The sequence below is a fragment of the Pleurodeles waltl genome, chromosome 12, assembly GCF_031143425.1.
Source record: "Pleurodeles waltl isolate 20211129_DDA chromosome 12, aPleWal1.hap1.20221129, whole genome shotgun sequence".
NCBI classification, from domain to species: domain Eukaryota; kingdom Metazoa; phylum Chordata; class Amphibia; order Caudata; family Salamandridae; genus Pleurodeles; species Pleurodeles waltl.
The window spans coordinates 693807225-693832089 of NC_090451.1; the positions used below are offsets into that span (position 1 = coordinate 693807225).

The 24865-nt window shown below is 46.7% G+C and overlaps 1 pseudogene; it reads left to right on the plus strand.

The window, feature by feature from the left end:
* The first annotated feature begins 226 nt into the window (after positions 1–226).
* The window catches only part of LOC138267274 (beta-1,3-galactosyltransferase 5-like), a 64611-nt pseudogene continuing 39972 nt past the window's right edge, over positions 227–24865 (plus strand).

The following is a 24865-nucleotide window of genomic DNA, read 5'->3' on the forward strand; positions in this document are numbered from 1 at the left end:
AAGGTAATGAAGATCCCGGTTGACTGTCACCCCGGTTTTGCTTCGCCTTGACAAGAAATATAATGCCCCAGAAGACTCTCCGGCCTGCCTCACGGGCCGTCCCAAACCGGACTCAGTCATTGCCCAGGCTGCACAACGTAGATCCAGAAAGCCTTCAGCACCAATTTCTACTCCACCAGACGAGGAGGGTAGAAGGCTCGGTAATATTGGGAAGCGTTTCTCCTTGATGACTTTGCTTATGATAAGAGCTTCTAATTCTTTGGCTATCATAGGCAGATATGATAGACAGCTATGGGCGGACATTGCTCCCTACCTAGATCAGCTGCCAGAGGACTCTAAGTCGGAAGCCAAGAAAGTCTTGCAAGAGGGTGAAAGGTCTTATGCTGAAGTTATAGACTGTGCGATGTATATCGCTACCACAGCTTTCCGGCAGACGGCTGGAGCCGCTGTTCTAAGAAGGCAGGGTTGGCTCCAGGCAACTTCGTTTAGGCCTGATGTTCAAAACTAAATTCTGGACCTTCCTTTTGATGGTGAAGCCCTATTCGGGAAGGACACTGATGACACACTTCAATCAATAAAAACGGATACAGCCAGGTCTCTTGGCACGCTGCAGTTTAAAAGACAGCCCTTTCGGGGAGCTAGAGGTTGGGGTATTCATCATATAGAGGAGGCTTCCAACAGTATAGATACCCCTCTGTCTCCTCAGCTTCTCAGTCTTTTTGTTCCCAGATCCAACAGAGACTGCCTCCGCAAGCGGCTTATTCGAGACCTTCGCAGAGAGGAAAAGCAGGAAGGCACGCGAAGGACACAGGACGCAGACAATGACTTTCTGGTGTCTCCGGCTGCGAACCTTCCCTTGGATACAAGAATAGGGGGAAGGACTTCTCTTTACTTTCACAAGTGGCAAAAGATAACATCAGACCAATGGGTCTTAAATCTCATTCAATTTAGCCATACTTTGGAATTCTTACAGTACCCTCCTACAAGACCTCCCCCGAAGGGTCAAGCACTTGCACTTACTCAAGCAGGAAGTCGAGTCGATGCTCCTCAAGGGAGCTATAGAGAGAGTTCCACATCAGGACAAAAGAAAGGGATTCTACTCTTGGTTCTTCCTAATAAGAAAGAAGTGGAAGAGTTGGCACCCAGGTATCTCAATACTTATCTCAAGAAATAATCATTCCGTATGGTCACCCTATCAGACATTCTGTCCCTTCTAAATCCGGGAGATTACATGGCCACCTTCGATTTGCAGGATACATATTTCCATATCCCTATACACGCTTGCCACAGGAATTATCTCAGATTTGTAGTAGCCGAAGACCATTTACAGTTCAAAGTGCTACCCTTCGGTCTGAAATCGGCCCCCAGAATCTTTACCAAATGCTTGGCTTCAGTAGCAGCTTTCCTCAGAAGGCAGAACCATCAAGTCTTCCCATGTCTGGACGATTGGCTGGTCAAGGTCAAATCCAGGTCTCAGGCACTGAAGTCCACATGCGCCTGCATCGAGCTGTTCACAAGCCTAGGCTTAACAGTCAAAACGCGACAAGTCACCCTTCCAGCCCTTAAGAAGGAGAACATTTCTAGGGGCGAAATTGGACACTTCCACCAACAATGCAACTCCTACAGAGGAGAGACGGAAAAAGCTCATATCCCTCGTGAGGCGCCTACGAAAAAGAAATATGTTTCAGTTTGCCTCTTCAAGTCCCTGTTGGGGATGATGTCCTCCTGCATTCCACTGGTGCCATTCTGTCGTCTCAGAATGAGGCCCCTACAGGAGCTGCTAGACCTTCTTTGGACACAGTCCAGAGGGTCTTTCGACAATGTCATCAGAATAACAAAGCCCATAATATCACCCCTGACTTTGTGGACTCAAGAGTTTCACTTATCGAGTGGATTTTCTTTTCTTCCCCAACCAGCTCTGTGGGTAATTACTACAGACACTTCTCTCGAAGGTTGGGGCGCCTTCCTCCAGCACCTACGAGTAAGGGGCAAATGGAAACCACAACAGAGGGTTTTTCACATCAGTTACCTCGAATTAAAAGCGGTTCGATTAGTGCTTTGCCCTTTTCTTCCAAAGATAAAAGCTTCATCAGTACTCATTCGGATGGACAAAACTACAACAGTGCATTCTATCAACAAACCGGGAGGAACCAGGTCTCTGCTCTTATCGAGAGAATCTCAGCGCATTTGTGAATGGTCTATCAGACAGTAGTTAAACCTTCGAGCAGAACATGCGTACAGAACATCATAGCGGATTCTCTGAGTAGGTCTCGATCATCCAACCACGAATGGGAGCTGGAACAAGGAGTGTTGAACCAAGTCTTCTCCCTATGGGGAAAACCAAACCTGGATCTCTTCGCCACCCTGCAGAATGCAAAATGTCAATTCTTTGCAAGTCAGGATCACCATCGGGGCTCTTGAGGGAATGCGTTTTCCATGGCATGGTCAGGAATTTATGCCTATGCTTTTCCTCCCATTTCCCTAATACTGAGAGTTCTGGCAAAGATCAAGAACGAACGCTGCAAGCTTCTTCTGATTGCTCTGGCATGGCCACACCAGTTATGGTAGTCAGAGCTCCTGCTCCTCTCACAGAACCACAGCATCTCTCTACCAGTGATGCCATCCCTGCTAACAATGATCAAATCAAATTCTCCACCCGGATCCGGCATCACTTCACTTGACAGCCTGGCTCCTGACCACCATGAGTTTGCACATCTAGATATACCTTTGGTTTGTAGAATCATCCTCGCCGGAGCTGCAACTGAGAGTACCACCAAATGTTATCATCTGAAGTGGAAGAGGTTTTGCTCATGGTGTACACAAGCTCAGGTGCATTCTTTCTATTCATCGCCAGAGCAAATACTGCCTTATCTTCTCCTTCTGGGCAGATCGGGTTTGACTATCTCCTCGATTAGAGTCCACTTAGTAGCGATTTCCCACTATAGGCTTGCAGATAACGTACCTCCTTTGTGGTCCGCAAGGGTAATAAAGCAGTTTCTTAAGGGACTGTTCAGGACTTTCCCACCAGTCAGGTCTCCTCCTCCATTGTGGCAGCTTAATTTGGTCTTGTCCCAATTAATGAAACCACTGGTTAAGCCAATTCACAAGGCAGATTTAAAATTTCTATCCTGGAAGGTCTCTCTCCTTCTTGCTCTTACCTCAGCCAGAAGAGTGAGCGAGATTCAAGCATTCACTATCCAAGACCCTTTCTTGCAGTTCAAGAGAGACAAGATAATTTTACGGACAAATCCAAAGTTTATACCTAAAGTCCCTTCGGATTTCCATATTAACCAGCCGGTGGTACTAAAGTCATATTTCCCAAATCCATCAATGCCGGCGGAGCAAGCTCTGCATTCTTTGGAAGTTCAGAGGTGCCTGAAGTTTTATATCGATAGAACTAAGTAATTTAGACAATCGAACCAACTTTTTGTGGCATTTAGTGCTCCTGGTAAAGGCTTAGCATTGTCCAAACAAGGGATTGCAAGGTGGATAGCCTCTGCGATTAACTATTGTCATGCAGCAGCAGGAAAACCTTTACAGAATCCAGTGTGTGCGCATTCGACAAGGAGAACGGCTGCATTCATGGCGCTTTTTGCACGAGTGCCCATCCAGGACATCTGCAGGACAGCCACTTGGAGGTCAACACATACATTTGCGAAACATTACTCTTTAGAAGAAATACAGCAGGATGATGTGGCGGTATGACAAGCGGTTTTACGTCATCTATTCCAGTAACGGTGTGCTCTTGTATTTCTTCTTTTCTTTTTCCCGCCAGCCCAGTATACTTTGCACACATTGTACAGCATTGTTTCTTTCTTTCAGGTTATGATAATTTTTCTGTGTTTCTGGTCCAGATGCTGTTCCTTTATTATATTAATTGCTACTCAATTATTTAGTCTCTCCTGCATGAGCACATTTCTTCAGTGATTCTGGATATAGATGTGGGTTGTACGAATATATGTGTAGATGTGTGTGTTTGTGTGTGTATATATATATATATATAGATATATATATATGTGTGTGTGTGTGTGTTTATGTATGGATATATATACTATACAATGTGCTTCATTACTGCTTGCTATTCTGATTCAAGCATGTGAATCTACGAAAGTTCCAATACTGGAGTAAGAAAATTAGTTACTTACCTGTAACTGTAGTTCTCCAGTATTTGAATCTTTCATGGATTCACATTCGACCCTCCCTCCTCCCCTGGGAAGCTCACCGTTACCTGTCTTCTTCAGATACTCTGGCACTTGTGCTTGGGAAAATCTGAGGGAATGGAGCTTCTCACAGGAGGGTTCTTGATAGAAGGGATGCCTGATTGGCTGGGACTTGCTTTGGTCCTTTTTACTCCTAGAGAGAAGAGAAGGCTACTAAAGTGAAAGCCTTTGGGCCTTTCCTCATTTCAGTAGCTTCTATAATGCTGTTTTGATATACCGGGGGCTTCCATCTCGTCGGCGGGGAAAGATTCAAGCATGTGAATCTATGAAAGATTCCAATACTAGAGAACTAGAGCTACAGGTAAGTAATTAATTTTCTTATTGATGAAGAAATGTTGTTTGAATAAAGGAAATATATATTAGATCAACCTTGTTTGTTTACAGAGATAATACATTCTTGCCGTAGGAAGTCAAGGGCTACACTTCCCCATTGGGGCCTTATAACTTTTTGCTATATTTACATACCCGGCTCCTGGGGTCAATGGGTTTGCCTAATTTTTCTTAAACAATATTTTACTGCTAAGGCATGAGGAGGAGGATGTAAACCTTCTTGTCACCATCCATGAGTACCATATGCACGCTCTTGAGCCAACAAGCAGCAAACCACACCACTGGTTAATATTTTGTGACAGACAGCATCATTACAGTGATGTAGATGTTCTGTTGTAGGGTCAACCCAGCATGACAAAAGAACACTATCAGCCTGGTTACCAGGACCACCCACCTTTTGTAAGGACTCTAGTCACTTATGATAAGTTACAGTAGCAATTCTGGCCCTGTGCTCAGGGATATGAGAGGGTTTGTCAGTGAAGGTAGGAACAAGTTACAAAGTCCTGTGTTAATTAAAAAGGGTGCAGTAGTACCATGCCTTGCAATGCCCCTATTTGCCTTAACAGTTGACATCGGACGTCAGTATTAGCCTGATATTAAATGTGCATGATTGTTCATTATTGCATTATTGTTCTACCTGTATTAAATCTATTATTCAAGCATGAGATGCTTTATTTTGTAGCACTTATATAAGCATAGTTTACATCTAAATTATGTATTCTTTTTTAACCAGCACAAGAGATGTCACGAGAACATGAGATTGCTTTGGGTTTTGCAGTCCTTGTGTTCCTGTATTTGATTCTGTTTGCTGTGTTCCTGGAAACTCAGCAAGATTTGAGAAGTCCCAGGATCCCTCCTGAAACCTACTCCCCATTAACAGACAGAGTCCAAGGTGCTAGGCGTTCTGTGACTTTGTCGCCTGGAAATCACACCTACATCATGAACCTTACCCAGTATGAAGAGGAGTTCTCCTACCTTTAGAGCTACAGGTGCTCCATCGTGACTGCAGTACCCATGGTCTGTCAAAAAACAGATAGTAAACGGCTTCTTGTGTTGGCTGTTAAAACCCATCCACGGGACTCAGCAAGACGGGGCACCCTGCGGCAGACGTGGGCAACGAAGCATGAGGTGTTAGGCTTTCAGGTCAGACCCATCTTCCTGATGGCAACCAGCCCCAATGTGCAACACATGAACCTGGTGCAAGAGGAAGACGAGGAGTACCAGGACATCCTGCAGTGGGATTTCACAGAAAGCCCCAAAACCTTTCTCTGAAGGAGCGCTGTTTTCTGGTGTGGTTGCACCACAACTGCTTGGAGGCGGAGTGTATCTTTAAAGGTATTGCACTGTCAAATTATCTAGATGCGCAGTGTTTTCATTAAGTCCAGATGTTCTTGAGATGTCAGTGTCTCTTTGCCACCCCTTTGTGTGTAGGCTGCACAGAAAGAACTTGACACAGCATGGGATGTGATCAGACATTATTATCTCACCACAACTCTTTTTTTCTTTTACTTAATTTTCAGGGCTTAGCCAATGTTGGCCCACAAATCTGTTACTTGCCCCATGCACACCAGCGACTCAGACCAGGAGCGGTGTACTCCCTGTACATACTTTGGTGCTGCCCAACTGAACCGTCTTTAGTATTAAGTCTTATAAATTAGAGTTAATCTGTGACATTCTCTATAGAAATGACAGACACGGGCTAAAGTTTTAAGGTTTACTTAAAGAATATAAATCAGAAATACATATGCTGGACCCTCAATCAGTTAGTATTATAGTACATAAATTATAAGTACAAAGAAGTCAGTAAAGTTCTATAGAAAATCCAGCATAGATTTCCTTTCTAAAGCAGTCTCCAGAACAGTGAAAAAGCAGGTCCTTTTACAGGACTTTAGAAAAAAAGATTTCATACATTCAGTGCTCAAGAACATGGTTCCCAGGATCTGTACCAATGTGGAAAGAGCAAGAAGAAACATTTTTCTACAAAATCCATTTGAAGATTCTCTCATAGTACAATTACATTTTTTTTAGATTTTCTCAGAGTATATTCAGATAACATGAGTTGATACAAAATGTGTAATGCAGACTTGGACCGTCAAGTTGTCCTTGTGTAGGTACATCATGTTGAATATGACTCAGAAAGTCTCAATCCTTCAGTGCAAAGCTCACAATTCAAAACAGTAGTGATCATGTGGTGTACTACAACGTAATTTATAGATGGAAGAAAGCACAACACTGGCCTATGTAAGAGTAAGCTTTTTTTTTAAATATGTTATACACTACAGATTTCAGAAAAAGCATAGTAAGTAATGGGTTGTTACTCAATACCAATCCCACTGAAGTGGCAGAAGAATTTCTCTCTTAGTATTTTCTAAAAAGATGATACTCTAACACCCCTGTGCTGCTGCACCAAAAACACCTAAGATGGGAACATACTGCGCTTCAGGTCATAAGTCATAACAATTCATGGCAATGCCACTTTTGACAATGTACATGCTCCTTGAGTGAGGCAATGCACCAAGCTAACCATGGAAGTCACTTCATTAAAAGACAAAAAAAATGTCCGAAATGGAATACAATAATGCAACAAATGAAAACATCAATTAAAATTAAGTTACTCCAGTATTGGAACTTTCATAGATTCACATGCTTGAATCATTCCCCGTCGTAGAGATGGGAGCCTCTGGTGTAATACAAAACCACATTTAATTGCATATAAAGCTCAGAGGCACTAGGCCTCTTAATTTAATAACATCTCACATTCATTTCATTAAAAAAGGTCCAAACGTATGAGACAACCAGTCACCTCTCACCACCCCTTAGAACCCTCCTGTCAGGAGCTGATTTCCCTCAGTTTTTCCACCGCACGTTGTGCTAAGGAGTATCCTCTGAGCTCTGCTTAGTTTTTCTCTCAGAAATACTGTCTGAGTGGATTTGGATATTTTCTCTCTTCAGGATTACTTCAAGGTGATTCAAACTGACTACCATATCAGCGACACCTTAGAAAGGGCTCTTTAGAGCTTGTGCTAAATGCATGAAGAAAAGGCTGCATGTTGATGACCAGCATAAAGACTGTATTTATTGTTTCTATCCGAGTCATAAACCTGGAGACTGCAAGGTATGTAGAACTTTTTCTACCAATACACTTAAAGATAGGGTCGTGTTCTCATCTGGCTCCAGAAATTAAAATCCAGGGACAACAATCTTCTGTTTCTGTGGTGAAAACGCCTGTCAAACGACAATTAAGCTTCTTCAGAAGAAAGTCCAAGGAAAGTTGCCAAAAAATATGCTGAGGTATCCTCAAAGACTGGTAGCCCTTCAAAGATGAAGACTAAAGCTTCTGACTTTAAGTCCAAAAATAATCCTGTTTCTGAACTGTCGACACCACCATTCAAGGTAAAGCATACCTTCAAGGAACCAACTCCTGCGCCATCGACAGGCTCAAGTATTGACGATGACTTCTACCATCGCTACACTATCTGTGTCTATGGCGAGATCCGGCTCTTCGTCGACGATATGTTCGTCCTCGTCGACAGCACGCCCTATAGCTTCACCGTCGGCGATGATTCAGTCGGCTCTCATCGACGACCCCGCCGATGACTGCCTAGTCGACGCTATTCTCGTTGTCAACGCTATTTCCACCGACGAAGACTTCATCAACAGAACACTAGCCGTCAACGGCATCGTTGATGACACACCAACCGTCGACGACACTCCTACCATCGACGATGACTCTACCGTCGATGTTCCCACCGTCGACGACGATCGATGCAGCGAGGCTCTGTTCGACGATACCACCGTCAACACCACACCTCTCGTCGACGACGAAAACTGCAGTAAAGGTGCAGAGACCAGATTCATTGCCTCTGTTGTCATCAGGAGACCAGGATACTCACAGGAGGGCGATAAAGTATAATCTAACGCCCTCCGTTACATCTCCTAGCAAGGTTTCCAGCCTTTTACCCTCACATCTTTTGGATGAGGTTGACTTGGAAGAGGAGGGTATTTTTGGAGTTGACAGCAGCCCTTCACAATTAAGGGTTAAGTGCCAAGAATACTCTGATGATGATGAGGCTTCATACTACACCCAAGGCTATTATGAGCAGCCGCCATTGGTCGGTCTTCCTCCGGGGCTAGTTTCTTACTTGCAAGCAATGCTGGCTGGTTATCAGGAACGTTTTTCAGCTAAGCCTTCGTCAGTATAACAGCCGTTACTTCCGCCTCTGCCAGCAACTTCTCTCTTGGAGCAGCCGCATCATGCACCTGAACCAAGGTCACAGCAGTCTGTTCTTTCCACAACAAGACATCAGTTATCCTCCGATGAGGATGCAGAGGAAGGTGAGATACAGCCTGCCAGTGATGAGTGGGATGATTATATTATACCGGCTCCTGCCTCTCCTACAACGCCCATGGTTGAGTCTCCGCCTGAGGATATAGGTGGCTTCCATAACCTGCTTGAGCGTGCCGCCACGCAGTTCGATCTCCCAATGCCCGCGACTCAGCAGGATTGTTTCCTATACGACTTTAAAGAGCCCCACAGGAAAATGGTCAGAGCTATACCTATCATAGACCATGTTTGGAGCCAGAGCCTAAAAATTATGCAGAATCCAGCAACGGTCCCTGCGGTTCTGCTGGGACTGGATAAAAAATATAAGCCAAGAGAGGATGCTCCGGCTTGCCTCTCAGGACATCGGAAACCGGACTCCGTAATATCATAGGCCGTCCAGCGTCGCTCCAGGAACCCCTCTACGCCATTAACATCACTGCCAGATAAAGAAGGAAGGCACCTAGATAATATTATAAAGGGTTTTTCTTCCATGTCCGCTATTGTGGTAAGAGTGGGTGTAGGAAGCTGGCTCTGTATGTACTATTTCAAAGTAAGAAATAGCATGCACAGAGTCCAAGGGTTCCACTTAGAGGTAAGATAGTGGCAAAAAGAAATAATTCTAATGCTCTATTTTGTGGTAGTGTGGTCGAGCAGTAGGTTTATCAGAGGGTAGTGTTAAGCATTTGTTGTACACACACAGGCAATAAATGAGGAACACACACTCAAAGACAATTCCAGGCCAATAGGTTTTTATATAGAAAAATATATTTTCTTAGTTTATTTTAAGAACCACAGGTTCAAGATTTACCATCAATACTTTAAATGAAAGGTACTTCACTCAAGTATCATAGGAACTTTGAATCAGCAAAATAGCAGGTACAGTTTTGGCCATTTTTAACAGTTCCTGGGGGAGGTAAGTATTTGTTAGTTTCACAGGTAAGTGCAACACTTACAGGGTTCAAAGTTGGGTCCAAGGTAGCCCACCGTTGGGGGTTCAGGGCAACCCCAAAGTTACCACATCAGCAGCTCAGGGCCGGTCAGGTGGAGAGGTCAAAGTGGTGCCCAAAACGCATAGGCTTCAATGGAGAAGGGGGTGCCCCGGTTCCAGTCTGCCAGCTGGTAGGTACCTGCGACTTCAGAGGGCAGACCAGGGGAGTTTTGTAGGGCACCGGGGGGGACACAAGTCAGCACAAAGAGTACACCGTCAGCGGCACAGGGGCGGCCGGGTGCAGAGTCCAAACGGGAGTCTGGTTTGCAATAGGTTCCAATGGGAGACCCAGGGGTCTCTTCAGCGATGCAGGCAAGAGGGGGGAGCTCCTCGGGGTAGCCACACCTGGGCAAGGGAGAGGGCCACCTGGGGGTCGCTGCTGCACTGGAGGTAGGATCCTTCAGGTCCTGGGGGCTGCGGATGCAGTGTCTTTACCAGGCGTCGGGTTCTTGGAAGCAGGCAGTCGCGGTTAGGGGGAGCCTCTGGATTCCCTCTGCAGGCGTCACTGGGGGGGGTCAGGGGGGTCAACACTGGCTACTCACAGGGTCGCCGGGGAGTCCTCCCTGTAGTGTTGTTCCTCCGCAGGTCGAGCCGGGGGCATCGGGTGCAGTGGAAAGTCTCATGCTTCCGGCGGGAAACATGCAGAACTTTAAAAGTTGTTTCTTTGTTGCAAGTTTCAGTCTTTGTGGAACAGGGCCGCTGACCTCAGGAGTTCTTGGTCCTTTTAGATGCAGGGTAGTCCTCTGAGGCTTCAGAGGTCGCTGGACCCTGGGGGACGCGTTGCTGTTGCAGTTTTTCTTGAAGTGGGGAGACAGGCCGGTAGGGCTGGGGCCAAAGCAGTTGGTGTCTCTGTATTCTCTGCAGGGCTTCAGGTCAGCAGTCCTTCTTCGTCTTCAGGTTGCAGGAATCTATCTTCCTAGGTTCTGGGGGCCCCTAAATACTCAAAAATTTAGGGGTGTGTTTAGGTCGGGGGTTAGTAGCCAATGGCTACTAGCCCTGAGGGTGGCTACACCCTCTTTGTGCCTCCTTCCTGAGGGGAGGGGGGCACATCCCTAATCCTATTGGGGGAATCCTCCGTCTGCAAGATGCAGGATTTCTAAAAGTCAGAGTCACCTCAGCTCAGGACACCTTAGGGGTTGTCCTGACTGGCCAGTTTCTCCTCCTTGTTTTTCTCATTATCTCCTCCGACCTTGCCGCCAAAAGTGGGGCCGCGGCCGGAGGGGGCGGGCATCTCCACTAGCTGGGATGCCCTGTGGCGCTGTAACAAAGGGGGTGAGCCTTTGAGGCTCACCGCCAGGTGTTACAGTTCCTGCAGGTGGAGGTGAGAAGCACCTCCACCCAGTACAGGCTTTGTTACTAGCCACAGAGTGACAAAGGCTCTCTCCCCATGTGGCCAGCAACATGTCTGGTGTGTGGCAGGCTGGCAAAACTAGTCAGCCCACACTGGAAGTCGGGTATGTTTTCAGGGGGCATCTCTAAGATGCCCTCTGGGGTGTATTTCACAATAAAATGTACACTGGCATCAGTGTGCATTTATTGTGCTGAGAAGTTGAATACCAAACTTCCCAGTTTTCAGTGTAGCCATTATGGTGCTGTGGAGTTTGTGTATGACAGACTCCCAGACCATATACTCTTATGGCTACCCTGCACTTACAATGTCTAAGGTTTTGCCTAGACACTGTAGGGGCATAGTGCTCATGCACCTATGCCCTCACCTATGGTATAGTGCACCCTGCCTTAGGGCTGTAAGGCCTGCTAGAGGGGCGACTTTTCTATGCCATGGGCAGTGTGAGGTTGGCATAGCACCCTGAGGGGAGTGCCATTTCGACTTAGTAATTTTTCCCCACCAGCACACACAAGCTGGCAAGCAATGTGTCTGTGCTGAGTGAGGGGTCCCCAGGGTGGCATAAGACATGCTACAGCCCTTAGAGACCTTACCTGGCATCAGGGCCCTTGGTACCAGGGGTACCTGTTACAAGGGACTTACCTGGATGCCAGGGTGTGCCAATTGTGGAGACAAAGGTACAGGTTAGGGAAAGAACACTGGTGCTGGGGCCTGGTTAGCAGGCATCAGCACACTTTCAATTCATAACTTGGCATCAGCAAGGGCAAAAAGTCAGGGGGTAACCATGCCAAGGAGGCATTTCCTTACAGTGGGCAACTCCCTTGCTCTGCTAGGCAGATAAGATCGACAGCTCTGGTCCGATATCTCCCATTCACTAGAAGAGCTCCCAGACACCTCCAAAGTAGAAGCTAGAAAAGTTCTTATAGAAGGCCAGTGATCTTCAGGGGAGATCATTGATTGTGCGCTGGACATAGCGACAATGGGTTTCAGACTACTCGCTGGTTCAGTGGTATTGAGGCGTCAAGGTTGCCTCAAAGCCACCAACTTTTGGCCAGAAGTCCAAACAAAAATTCTAGATCTTCCGTATGAAGGGGAAGCTCTATTTGGCAAGCACGTTAATGACGTCCTTCAAGCCATCAAGGCAGATACAGAAAAGGCGAAATCCCTGGGCACTCTGCAATATAGGAAAGTGCTCTTTTGGGGTGCTAGGGGCAGAGATCAGCCTTCCTTTCATGGTGGATACCAACAATATAAGCACCCAGCCTATTCATCCACGTTTCAACCTGCTAGACCACAGTACCAGCCGAGGCAACCACCTCCCACAGCATATACCAGGCCCTACCACAAGAACAAACAGGGGCGTCAATCTAAAGAATCCATGTGTAGACAATGATTGTCTAGCGACACAGCCTATTCACTCTCCTCCCACAATTTATAATGGAATTCTGAACCATCATCTACAACCCTGGCAGCAAATAACCAAAGACAAGTGGGTGCTGGATGTCATCCATTTTGGACACTGATTGGAATTCACCCAGATTCCCCCTTCAGTGCCTCCATCACAGGTTCATCAAAAAGCACCTTTGTCTACTCAGCTTGGAGGTAGCAACCATGCTGAGGAAAGGGGCTATAGAGTCTGTTCCGCATTCCCAGAAGGGAAAGGGTTTTTACTCCAGATTATTTCTCATCTGAAAAAAGTCTTGCCTATGGCAGCCAGTCCTGGACTTATGGGAGCTAAACAAATACCTCAAGAAGCAAACATTTCGGATGGTCACCCTCCGAGATGTTCTTCCGCTTCTGAACAAAGCAGACAACATGGCCTCTCTGGACCTTCACAACGCGTACTTTGACATTTCCATTCATCCGCTCCACAGAAAGTACCTGAGGTGTGCGGTCAACGGCAAACATTTCCAGTTCAAGGTCCTTCCCTTTGGCCTCCGTTCAGCACCATGAAAATTTACCAAATTTCTAGCGCCAGTGGCGGCCTACCTAAGGAGAAACAAACACCAGGTTTTTCCCTACCTCGACGACTGGTTGGTAAAAGCTCAAGATGTCCAGACAGCAGAAAGGTTAGTCAGAGCGACTCTGCACCTTTTCGGGCAATTAGGCCTTACACTCAACAAGGGAAAAATTGTCCCTGATGTCATCCACTCGATTAGCCTTCCTAGGGGCTATCTTGGACACTCAACGAACCAAAGCCTATCCAGCGCCAGACAGACAAACAAAGCTAACACAGCTGGCAAGGCGTGTCCAAAGAAAAAGGTGCCTTTCAGTTTGGCAGTACAAGTCCTTGCCGGGCATGATGTCGTCATGTATCAGCCTCATTCCATTTTGCCGCCTCCAATTGCGTCCGATTCAAGAAGAACTGGACAAGCAATGGATGCAAGTACGAGGTTCCTTCGAGGATACCATCCTCGTCATACCGTGCATGGTCCATTCTCTGAATTGGTGAACGAATCTAGAGAACATTTCCAAAGGTCTCAGTTTCTTGGCACGCATTCCTCCAATGACTGTCACTAAGGATGCATCGCTCACAGGATGGGGCGCATGCTTGCAGGACCTTCGGGTGAGCCACAAGTGGCCGCCCTCTCACCGTTTGTTCCCCATAAATCTTCTTGAGCTGAGATCGGTCTATCACACTTTGCAAGCCTTCCTTCCAAGGATACGAGGGTCAGTGGTGCTTGTCAGGATAGACCATACCACCACAATGCACTATCTGAACAAGCAGGGTGAGCATGGTCTCACATATTCTCTCGAGAAGCACAAACCATCTGGAAATGGTGCATTTACCACTCAATCCACATCACTGCAGAGCATGTCCCAGGCCTGCAGAATACCATTGCGGATTTGCTAAGCAGACTGATGACATCCTCCCAACAGTGGGGGTCACACCAGAGGGCGCTATATTGGATATTCGACCAGTGGGAAAAACCGATTCTGGACCTATTTGCATCTTCCCGGAACGCCAAATGCTGACATTATACAAGTTGGCATCACCAACAGGGGTCACAGGGGGATGCATTTTCGATCGCATGGTCAGGGATCCATGAGTACACTTTTCCTCCAATTCCTCTCCTCACAAGGATGATCAGAAAGATGAAGCCTGCCAGCTGATTCTCATGGCTCCAGCGTGCCGCGTCAACCGTGGTACATGGAGTTGCTTCTCCTGTCGGCCTTTCCATCCATCACGCTCACCGGACCCCAAATCTCTGTTTGCACGCATGGCTCCTGGGTACAATGAATTTGTTCATCTAGATCTACTGTCTGTGGACAGAGAAATGCTAGCTAATGCACGTGCAGCTAGTACCAGCAAGTCTTTCTGACTAAAATGGAAGAGATTTTGTATTTGGTGCGAAACCCAAAACGTGCACCCTCTCTCTTCCGCACCGGAGGCAGTGTTGCCGTATTTATTACAGCTGGCACGTTCAGGGCTAGCCCATTCCTCAGTCAGAGTCCATCTAGCTGCCATCTCCAGATATGGAAGAGTACCAGGCAAACCATCCTTATACTCTCTCAGATTGGTAAAATAGTTTCTCAAGGGTCTCTTCAGATTGTATTGTAGGAGCATTTGTAAAGCGCATTATGGAAAAAAAGCATCAAAGTGCTGTACCAAGTGAGATACAGCGAGACCAGGACTATCCCTAAATAGAAAAGCTAAGAAATCCTGACCTAATGTGAAAAGAGCCACGTTTTTAATGTCTTTCCAAAGGCCATGTATGTCTCTGCCTGTCTAATCATTAAAGGCAAGGAGTTCCAAAGTCTTGCTGCCTCCACCGTGAAGGCTCTGTCCCCCCCCCTCCCACCAGGCCTTATGGCAACTGGGCACCGCAATCAAAAATCTAGATGAGGGTCCTTGGTGGTTGATAGTGCTGTAGGGTAGAACTCAAATATTCACATCCCTCAGCATGGAGAGCCTTATATGTTAAACAAAGGGATTTTAACTTGATCCTTTTATCAACAGGTAACCAGTGAAGCTATCTAAGGCTGCTACTAGCTGAAGAAGAGTGGGGTAAATTCAGGATCAAACGAGCTGCTGCATTTTGAATGAGTTGAAATTTATGAAGGGCGTCTTTACTAATATTTAACAATAAAGCATTGCAGTAGTCCAGTCTGGATATAACTAACGCCATAATTACAGGTACTTTCAAATTATCTTCCAGACAGACAAAAAAAATTCTGAGAGTTTTCAGGGCAGATCTTTTCCTCCAGTAAAACCTCTGCCGCCGCCATGGCAACTTAACCTCGTCCTTGGCCAATTTATGAAGGATCCTTTTGAGCCGATTAACAAAGCGGCATCAAGTACCTCACTTGGAAAGTGGTTCTCCTTCTTGCCCTTACTTCAGCGTGCAGTGTTATTGAAATTCAAACATTCACTATACAGGAACTTTTTCTGCAGTTCAGACAGGACAGTCATCCTGCGCACCAATCCTAAGTTTGTGCCCAAGGTACCTTCCGAGTTCCATATCAATGAGCCGGTGGTGCTCAAAACTTTATTCCTGAACCCGCAAACTGCTGCAGAAAGAACTCTCCATTCACTCGACCTTAAAAGATGCATAAAACTTTATCTGGACAGGACAAATTCGTTCAGACAGTCCACTCAGTTGTTTGTAGCATTCAGTGCTACTAGGAAAGGTCACTCGGTAACCAAACACACTATGGGCCTCATTCTGAGCTTGGCGGGCAGCGGGCGCCGCCCGCCAAGCGGTAACCGCCACTTGGCCGCTCCGCGGTCAAAGGACCACGGAGGCCATTCTGGCTTTCCCGCTGGGCCGGGGGGCGCCCGCCAAAGGAGCGCCCGCCGGCCCAGCAGGAAAGGCCCTGCAACAATGAAGCCGGCTCCGAATGGAGCTGGCGGAGTTGCAGGGGTGCGACGGGTGCAGTTGCACCCGTCGCGATTTTCACTGTCTGCAATGCAGACAGTAAAAATCTTTATGGGGCCCTGTTAGGGGGCCCCTGCACTGCCCATGCCAGTGGCATGGACAGTGCAGGGTCTCTCAGGGGCCCCACGACACCCGTTCCCGCCATCCTGTTCCTGGCGGTAAAAACCGCCAGGAACAGGATGGCGGGAAGGGGGTCGGAATCTCCATGGCGGCGCTGCTTGCAGCGCCGCCATGGAGATTCAGCCCATGCAGGGAAAATCCGGCGGGAAACCGCCGGATTCCCTTTTCTGACCGCGGCTTTACCGCCGCGGTCAGAATGGGCTGGGAAGCACCGCCAGCCTGTTGGCGGTGCTTCTGTGGTCCCCGGCCCTGGCGGTCTTGGACCGCCAGGGTCGGAATGACCCCCTATATCCCGATGGATTAAGGACGCAATCATATTTTTCCATCAGAAAGCAGGAAGGCCATTGAACACGACCGTAAGAGCGCATTCTACTAGGGTTATATCTGCATCCTGTGCGCTGTTTGCTGGTGTATTAATTAAAGACATCTGTCGTGCTGCGACATGGAGAACAACTCACACCTTCACGCAGCTTTACTTCCTGGACATGGAGTCACTTCGGGATGCAGCTGTTGGGCAAGCGGTCCTTTGAAACCTGTTTCAATGACAGTGAGCTAAAATAATTATTTCCCTCCATCCGCTCATTTTCTGTTATATCAAATTTTCTTTGGTATAATGCTGTAGATCATAGCAAGAAGTGTATGTACATATTATCATACCAGTTCGCATTTAAGAATGCTATGCTATTATTTGTAGAACGAAAATGTGTTATCCACTGCTTACTATTCTGATTCAAGCATATGAATCTATGAAAGTTCCAATACTGGAGTAAGAAACAAGTTACTTACCTGTAACTGTAGTTCTCCAGTATTGGAAACTTTCATAGATTCACATGCCACCCACCCTTCCTCCCCTGGGGAGCTCACCTTAATTTTCTCAGTCCTAGATTATTGTTGAACGTGTGCTGGGAAAATGTGAGGGAAATCAGCTCCTCACAGGGAGGGTTCTAAGTGGTGGTGAGAGCTGATTGGTTGTCTCTTAAGTTTGGTCCTTTTTTATGAAATGACTATGAGATGTTACTAAATTAGAAGGCCTAGTGCCTCTGAGCTTTATATGCAATTAAATGTGGTTTTGTATTACACCGGAGTCTCCCATCTCAATGACGGGGAATGATTCAAGCATGTGAATCTATGAAAGTTTCCAATACTGGAAAATTACAGTTACAGGTAAGTAACTTGTTTCTTTGAGCTCAGAGAGCAGCCAGTAAGTGACATCAGTGTGCAAAAGTAAGCAAACAGCTTTTGTACATACCTAGGTTGGCATAATAAAGCTGGACTAATTGGCTTTGCTAGTGCTTGTTTATCTGTGCTTGGGGGGAGCCCCGGCAGGTACAATGCGTGCCCTGATTAAAATATTCTGATATCACTGCTGCAGATAAAAAATAAAGGTAAAAAGACAGGCTTCAATACAAAATGCACGTATGTAATAAAGAATTTAGGGAGTCATTCTGACCGCGGCGGTCGGAGATAATGTGGCTGTAGTACCCCCATCAACTACGCTCCCCCTCCCTTCCAACCTCCCCCCATACGCACACACTCATTCACCCTGACATACACACAGACATACACGCATGCATTAATTCACGCACATATCCGCACAAACACCCACTTCTCTTCCAGGGGATCCTCATCAATAGTCCTAAACATTGAATATTCCTGCCCCTGTTCGGGGATCCTGGAGCATATGTAAAACCACCCATGTATAAGTCTGAACTATATATGAAAAATAAAATTTTCAGTAGATAATTTTCATACAAGAATCATGTATACATGTGCATAATAGCAATGCAGTTAATGTTGATAAACAGGCTAAAATGCTTTATTTCTATGGAGTTTTTTTTTATACATTAACACTCTCCATTATAATTAAAAAACTTTCTTAAGCCCAATTGGAACACACAGAAAATACAAGCAACACCTCTGAAAAGACAAAAACTACATTGAAAATAACAGAGCATTATTAGCCAATAGGTTGCATACAAGGCAATACAGCAGAACCACAAAATTTGGCACCGTGCATTTTAAGACCCTGAGCACCCCCAGTATCCCACCATGCCTCAGAGGTGAAGGTGAGGTGACAGTTGGTTCACAGTTAGGTCAGTTCTTTTTTCTGGCTTCTTCTGGGAGTATCCTGGAGCATTGAGCTCTCAATTCTTCTGAGTTTTTCTCAGAAAAATAATCAAAAACGTGTTTTTTCTACCTTCACTCAACGTTTTTCACCTTCTTCTGAGTGAAGGGATTTTTTCCTGTCTGGAAAATGCCTTCTCTTTTTGTGAAGTGCCCTTCCTGTGGGAAGAAGAAGGCCCAGTCAGATCCGCACTCTGTCTCTATTGTGTGTTTGCCTCAGAGCCACTGCCCTGACACCTGCAGGCATTGTAAAAACATGTCTGAGAGGACTCTGAAGGACAGAGAAAAGATATGACTTCATGGGCTTCATGAGAGGCAGAAAACATCATCCTCTTCTCTTCCCAGACATTCTACAAGCCATTCTCATGAGCGACAGACGAGATCGATGTCAGCCGGTAAGAAAATACCTTATTGTTCTCCGTCGATGTCATCGCTGCCGCCGTCGCATCATCGGTCTGTATCACCGTTGACAGCGACCCGAACGGCGTCGAAGGATACGATGTCCAAAGCTCATCTCCCTCATCGGGACAGATCTCCGTCGACGGCAACCCACCGATTGACGTGGAGCCAGCACCGGACTGCTCATACGCCATTGAAGACGTTACAACCCTTTACGGCAAGTAAGATGACGTCGAGGTCGCTGCATCGTGTGGAGCAGAGACTTCTGTCGTCAGCGGCCCATCACTCGATGGCGAAGCATACAACGTCGAGTCGTCCTCATGGGAAGGGCCATCTGTCGCTGTCGAGGCGCCAGATGTCGAGACCTGAGCAGCCTTTGACACATTCGGGGCCTCCTTTGACGTCGGTACACCGATCCACGTCGAGACAACTGCCATGTGTCTCTCAAGGAGGAGAGCATCAGCAACCACGGGCCGACAAGAATCTCACTCCACCAAGTCCAGTGGTCTCTATAAGGAGTGGATCGTCCAGACGGTCAAGGGCCTCATTGCAAGGGCACATCTCGCCCATAAATCTATCGCCTAGGTGGTTGGAGAGCCTTAACAAGGCACCGGCCTCTCCAGACTCTCAGTACTCACGCATGTACTCACCATCAGCGTAACTACCAAGGACACCATCGCAAACGGCGCGTACAGAGCGGGCTCGCTCTACGTCTCGCCAGTCTATCCCTAGGCCCCGACGCACCCCCACACGATCTCGGAGCAGGTCACGCTCCCGGAGGAGGTCTAGGTCAAGGTCGCGCCGTCAGCGAAGGACCCCTTCTTGGTCCACATCGTCGAGGTCTTCCATAAGAGGTTACTCCCCGACTCTGACAGACTCTCCACCAGCTCGAGTTTCCCCGGTGGATGATATAACAACTTTCAATGAGGTGCTGCTTAGGGGAGCACAAAAGCTTAACATTGATGTTCCGGAACCTTCAGCTTCCTCATCAGTGATCTTCGAAACCTTGCAGCACATAACAGCTTCCAGGAAGTTGTTACCACTCGTGCCTGGTCTTCTCCAACCAACCATGGAGACTTTTCTGACTCCAGCAAGCCTCCGTTCAGCTCCTGCTAGGATCCCGAAAAAGTACAAGGCCCCGGATCAGGATCCTTTATTTCTCAGGGCTGACCCTCCACCAGACTCACTCATTTTAGCTGCAGCCCGCAAGACGCATTCGGTGGCATCATCGTCAACTGTACCGCCAGACAAGGAGAGCAAACATCGTACAAAGAGACTGATCACAGTGAAACATTTATTTAGGGCACAGATCACAGTATAGACACTCTAGAAGAGCTGGTTGGGATACTTATTCCATTTCACTGATGCCAGCTTCAGTTTCTAAAAATATCTACTTAATCTATTGAAAAGACAAAAAGAGTTTGAAGTCATATAATTCCAATACGTCAGGTTTGTTCCATAAAGTTCTCCCTAATTTATTAGAGGTAAAGAATCCAATATCTATTTGTTTTGGACACCATGGGAATCTCTAACAAGGCCAATGTGTGTTGTGCGACTTATTTTATTATTCATGTTGCATCTTCAGGGCCTTAACATTATACACATGAAAATTAAATAATATATTTTCAAACAAACATGACACATTAGAATCAATACTTTTTGGATAAATTTAAATATTCTCTTTGACACATCAAGTGAATATATATTATAGACCCCCAAACTCTTTTTAGTCATTTATTGTATCTTATGTGATGCCAGGGAGTATGGCACCAGATTGAGCTCTGATCTTAAATTTAAAAAGTGCAATTTTTGTCCACCCCCAACTCTTAGCTTATGCTTATTCTGTTGTTTATCTGGTCTCTACACAATCCTGCGGGCTGATTTTCAAAAGAGGCTAGTCAAACACATTTTCGGCATTACACTGTGCCCAGCCTCTCCCTTTGTGGTGTGAGAGGTTCTCAAAGGCAGTGGCATAACGCAAAATGATGGGGCTCCCCTGCAGAATGTGAAGAGGGACCCCTGATACTCACATATTGAACAGATATTCATTGGCCTTGGGCTGAATGGGGCTACTTGAAGAGCTGTGGGAGCACCTATACGCTTGCCCACTCCTGCACCGCAGTGACTGCTGGGGCAAATGTTATGCCTCTGCTCCAAGTCTTTACACTGCATTGGGGAAGTTCTCCAAAAATAGCATACCACCAGCTTCATTAATATTGATGGGATGGGGATCAGTTTGCAACTTCTTGGCAGCAGACCCACATGCCAGTAGTCAAAATCTCAGTGTGAAGGCATGCCACAACTATGGTTTTCTCATCAGGGAGAGCATGCAAGTGTCAGGGGCATAGCTTCAAAGGGAGTGTTTGGGGTGTTACACCCACCCCCCCCCCCTCATAAATTAATCTTGTGATAAGTAGTTGGGTACAGGTGATTTCATTCGAGAATGGTGAGGTGACCAAACACAAGAGAAGGAGAGGGAAGCACACCACAGGTCCTCCCAAGTAAATTCTAATCATAAGCTGTGTGTTGGCATTGAATTTCAAGTATAATGTTTGAGTCAACTTTTAGTAGGCTAAGCAAATTGTTTCCCTTAGTCTTGAGAATGTTGCTCACATCTATCTGTCAGAATACTTTCTTAATAGAAGAGGTGGTCTTGCACACTATGGGGGTCATTACGACCCTGGCGGCCGGCGGTAAGGGGCTGGCGGTGTCCCGCCAGCTATTATGACCGTGGCGCAAAAGCCACGGCCATACCGCCGGCCCCTCCACTTAACCGCCAGGCGGTCATAATCCCCAGGGCAGTGGTGCAAGCACCGTTGCCCTGGGGATTATGAGTCCCCGGCCGCCAGCCAGTCCGTGGTGGTAAACACCGCCATGGAAAGGCTGGCAGTAAGGGGACTTGGGGTGCCCCTGCACTGCCCATGCATTTGGCATGGGCAGTGCAGGGGCCCCCAGGCATAACCCCGTCGCGCATTTCACTGCCCGAATTTCGGGCAGTGAAATGCGCGACAGGTGCTACTGCACCCGCTGCACCTCAGCATTGCCGCCGGCTCTATTAGGAGCCGGCAGCAATGTTGATGTGACATTTCCGCTGGGCCAGCGGACAGTAACACTGTTACCGTCCGCTGGCCCAGCGGAAATGTCATAATAGGGAGGCAGCAATACCGCCGGCAATGGCGGTATTCTGTCTCCCGCGGCCTCGGCGGTCTTCTGTGAAGACCGCCGAGGTCGTAATGACCCCCAATGTGTCATACTTCATCCTTGACCAACTGTCTCCCCCACCCTGGTAGGACAATGCCACCAGGGCACACCCACCCTCTCTGTTGAACCAGTACCTGAGAGAGTTCTTATATAAAAGACTACTGGATAATGTCAGGGATCCAGATCATAATTTAGAACATCTCTTGGACTCCCGCTGTTATTTACCTTTATTAGTGTAAGGATATGGTTAAAAACATTCCAAGACAGCACTCTGGGCCTAATTGCCATAGCTGTCTGCTTAAGAGAATGGTGAGGTGTCTGTTGGATTTCACCAGGAATTTTACACACACAAAAAATGCACACACACGCACTCCCTCGCTCTGTTTGGCTGGACTTCAAAAATGTTGGTTGTTTCACAAAATTTAAAGAGGAGCATCCATATTATTTTTTCTAGTCCACCAGGAGGGAGGGTTGCTTATGACTATCATAGAAATACACCTATGAGAGAACTGGAGTTACAGGTAAGAAACAATACCTTCTATCATGGGGATTGCCATATATAGACATAAGCATTGAAGCCCATCCCACTGAAAGTGGTGGAGTAGACAGAACAAAAATGAGATAGTGAAGCATAGAGATTTCAGAGAGGAGCCTGCTCTACTTTAGTATCTGTCCTGGCAAAATAATCAAGACAGTAGTGCTTAGTGAATGCGTGGACAGACCTCCATGTAGCTGCTTTGCAAATATCTGTCACAAGGATATTTCTCATTAAGGCAGTTGTGGCTGACCTGCCTCTTGTGGAGTGTGCTTTTGGTCTGCCAACAAGAGTTTTATTAGCGAGCTTGTAACAGTACAGGATACACAAGACAATCCACCTGGAGAGTAATTGCTTGGTGGTGGCAAGACCTGTGCGAACCCGACCATAGTTAACAAACATTTGCTCTGATCTGCGAATGAATTTGGTTTTGTCTAGTTAAAATTTCAAGATGCTCTTTATATACAGAGAGCGAAGTGTCCTCTCCACAAGAGTAGATGGATTTTGAAAGAAAGGTGGTAAAGAAATAGTCTGGTTCACAGAAAATTAGAGATACCCTTAGGTAGGAACTTATAATGTGTTTTCATAACTACTTTGGAGGAGTTGAAGACTGTGTATGGTTTGTTAGTACAGAGGTCATGGATCTCGCGAACCCTGCATGCTGATGTAATTGCCATAAGGAAAGCAGTTTTCCAAGTGAGGTGTTGGAGAGGTGCCTTGTGTATTGGCTCAAAGGGTTGTTGCATGAGACCTGAAAGGACCACATTTTGCTCCCATGGTGGAGAAGGGCGCCTAAGAGGAGGAAATACCTTCTTTAACCCCTCAAGAAAATCTTTGGTGATTGGGATTTTGAAGAAAAAGGTTTGTGAAGAACTGCAGGTCAGATTTTGCAAGGTGCAACAAATAACGGTAAAATGACATCCTCACTGTAAGATGTGGGGGGTCTGTCTTCTTGAACACCAGATGCACAATCTCTTCCATTTGAAGGCATATACAGATTGGGTGGAAGGCCGCTTTGCATCGTTCAGAACCTCCATACAGGCTTTTGGTAGGTTAAGGTGTCCATACTGTACTAACTCAGGAGCCATGCTGCCAGTTTCAAGGAGGTGAGGTTGGTGTGTCACATCTGGCCTCCGAATTTCATCAGGAGGTCTGGCCTGCATGGTAGCCTGAGATGTGGATGGAGCAACCTGTGAAGAAGGTCCAGGAACCACCATTGTCTCTGCTGCTCTGGTGTGATGAGGAACATTCTGGCTGTCGTTGTTGAGAGCTTGAGTAGGACTACTGGGATCAGGGGAACTGGTGGGAAAGTGTGAGGAAATGTTAGATCAGTTGATCCATAGGACAGTGGTTCCCAACCTTTTGACTTCTGTGGACCTCCACTTTATCATTATTGGAATCCGGAGACCCCCACTAAATCATTATTGGAGTCCTGGGACCCCCCCAGAGAGTCATTACTAAATGCTGGGGACCTAATCTATTAATATTACTATATTTGTTAAGCAGTCGCAGACCCCCTGATAAGGCTTCGGTGACCCCCAGAGGTCCCTGGACCATAGGTTGGGAACCACTGCCATAGGGCATGCCCCAATGATTCTGGATGGTAATACCTGGCAGCGAAGTCACTGTATTTTTTGTTTACGCTGTGTTGATACGGTCGATAGAAGGTATGATCCACAAGCGGAAGATATCTTGAGAGACATCTTTGTTCAGTACCCAATTATGGTTTACGCTAAGAGCCCTGCTGAGTGCATCTGACTGGACATTCTGAATGCCTGGAAGGTGAGTTGCTATTAGCTTCAAATTCCTGGCAAGAAGCCAGTGCCAGATTGTCTGGGCCTCTTGTGACAGGGCTCTGGATTCTGTTCCCCCCCAATTGTTCAGGTAATACGTGGTGGTTGTATTGTATGTATGAACAAGCAGGGAGTCAGTGTTGAAAGAAAGGATAAACACCTTGAGAGGTAGGTGAACTTCATGGACTGATGTGCTATGTCGTCTCCCTCAGAGCCCATGAGCCTTGTATCTGTAGGTGATCTATATGGGCTACCCATCTGAGGAGAGAGACATCTGTCACAATGGTCTGTGTTGGAGACTGTTGCCGAAATGGCATCCCTTGTAGGAGATTTCTTGGAGGGCACCACCAGCTGAGGGATCTGATCATGTGGGGGGGACAAAGGGATCCTGTCTTCCCAGTTTTCTGTCAGCAGATCCCACTGGTCTTCTAGGCACTCCTGGAGAAATCGCGTGTGGAGGCGAGCGTTTGTAGCAAGAAAGATGAAAAAGGCCATGGAGCCAAAAAGTGAGGAAATTGTGCGCACTGTTGGAAGATGCATTATTTTGAGAGCGCAACACTTCTGGAGAGATAAGTGTTCTTCCTATGGATGACACACCTTTCTTGA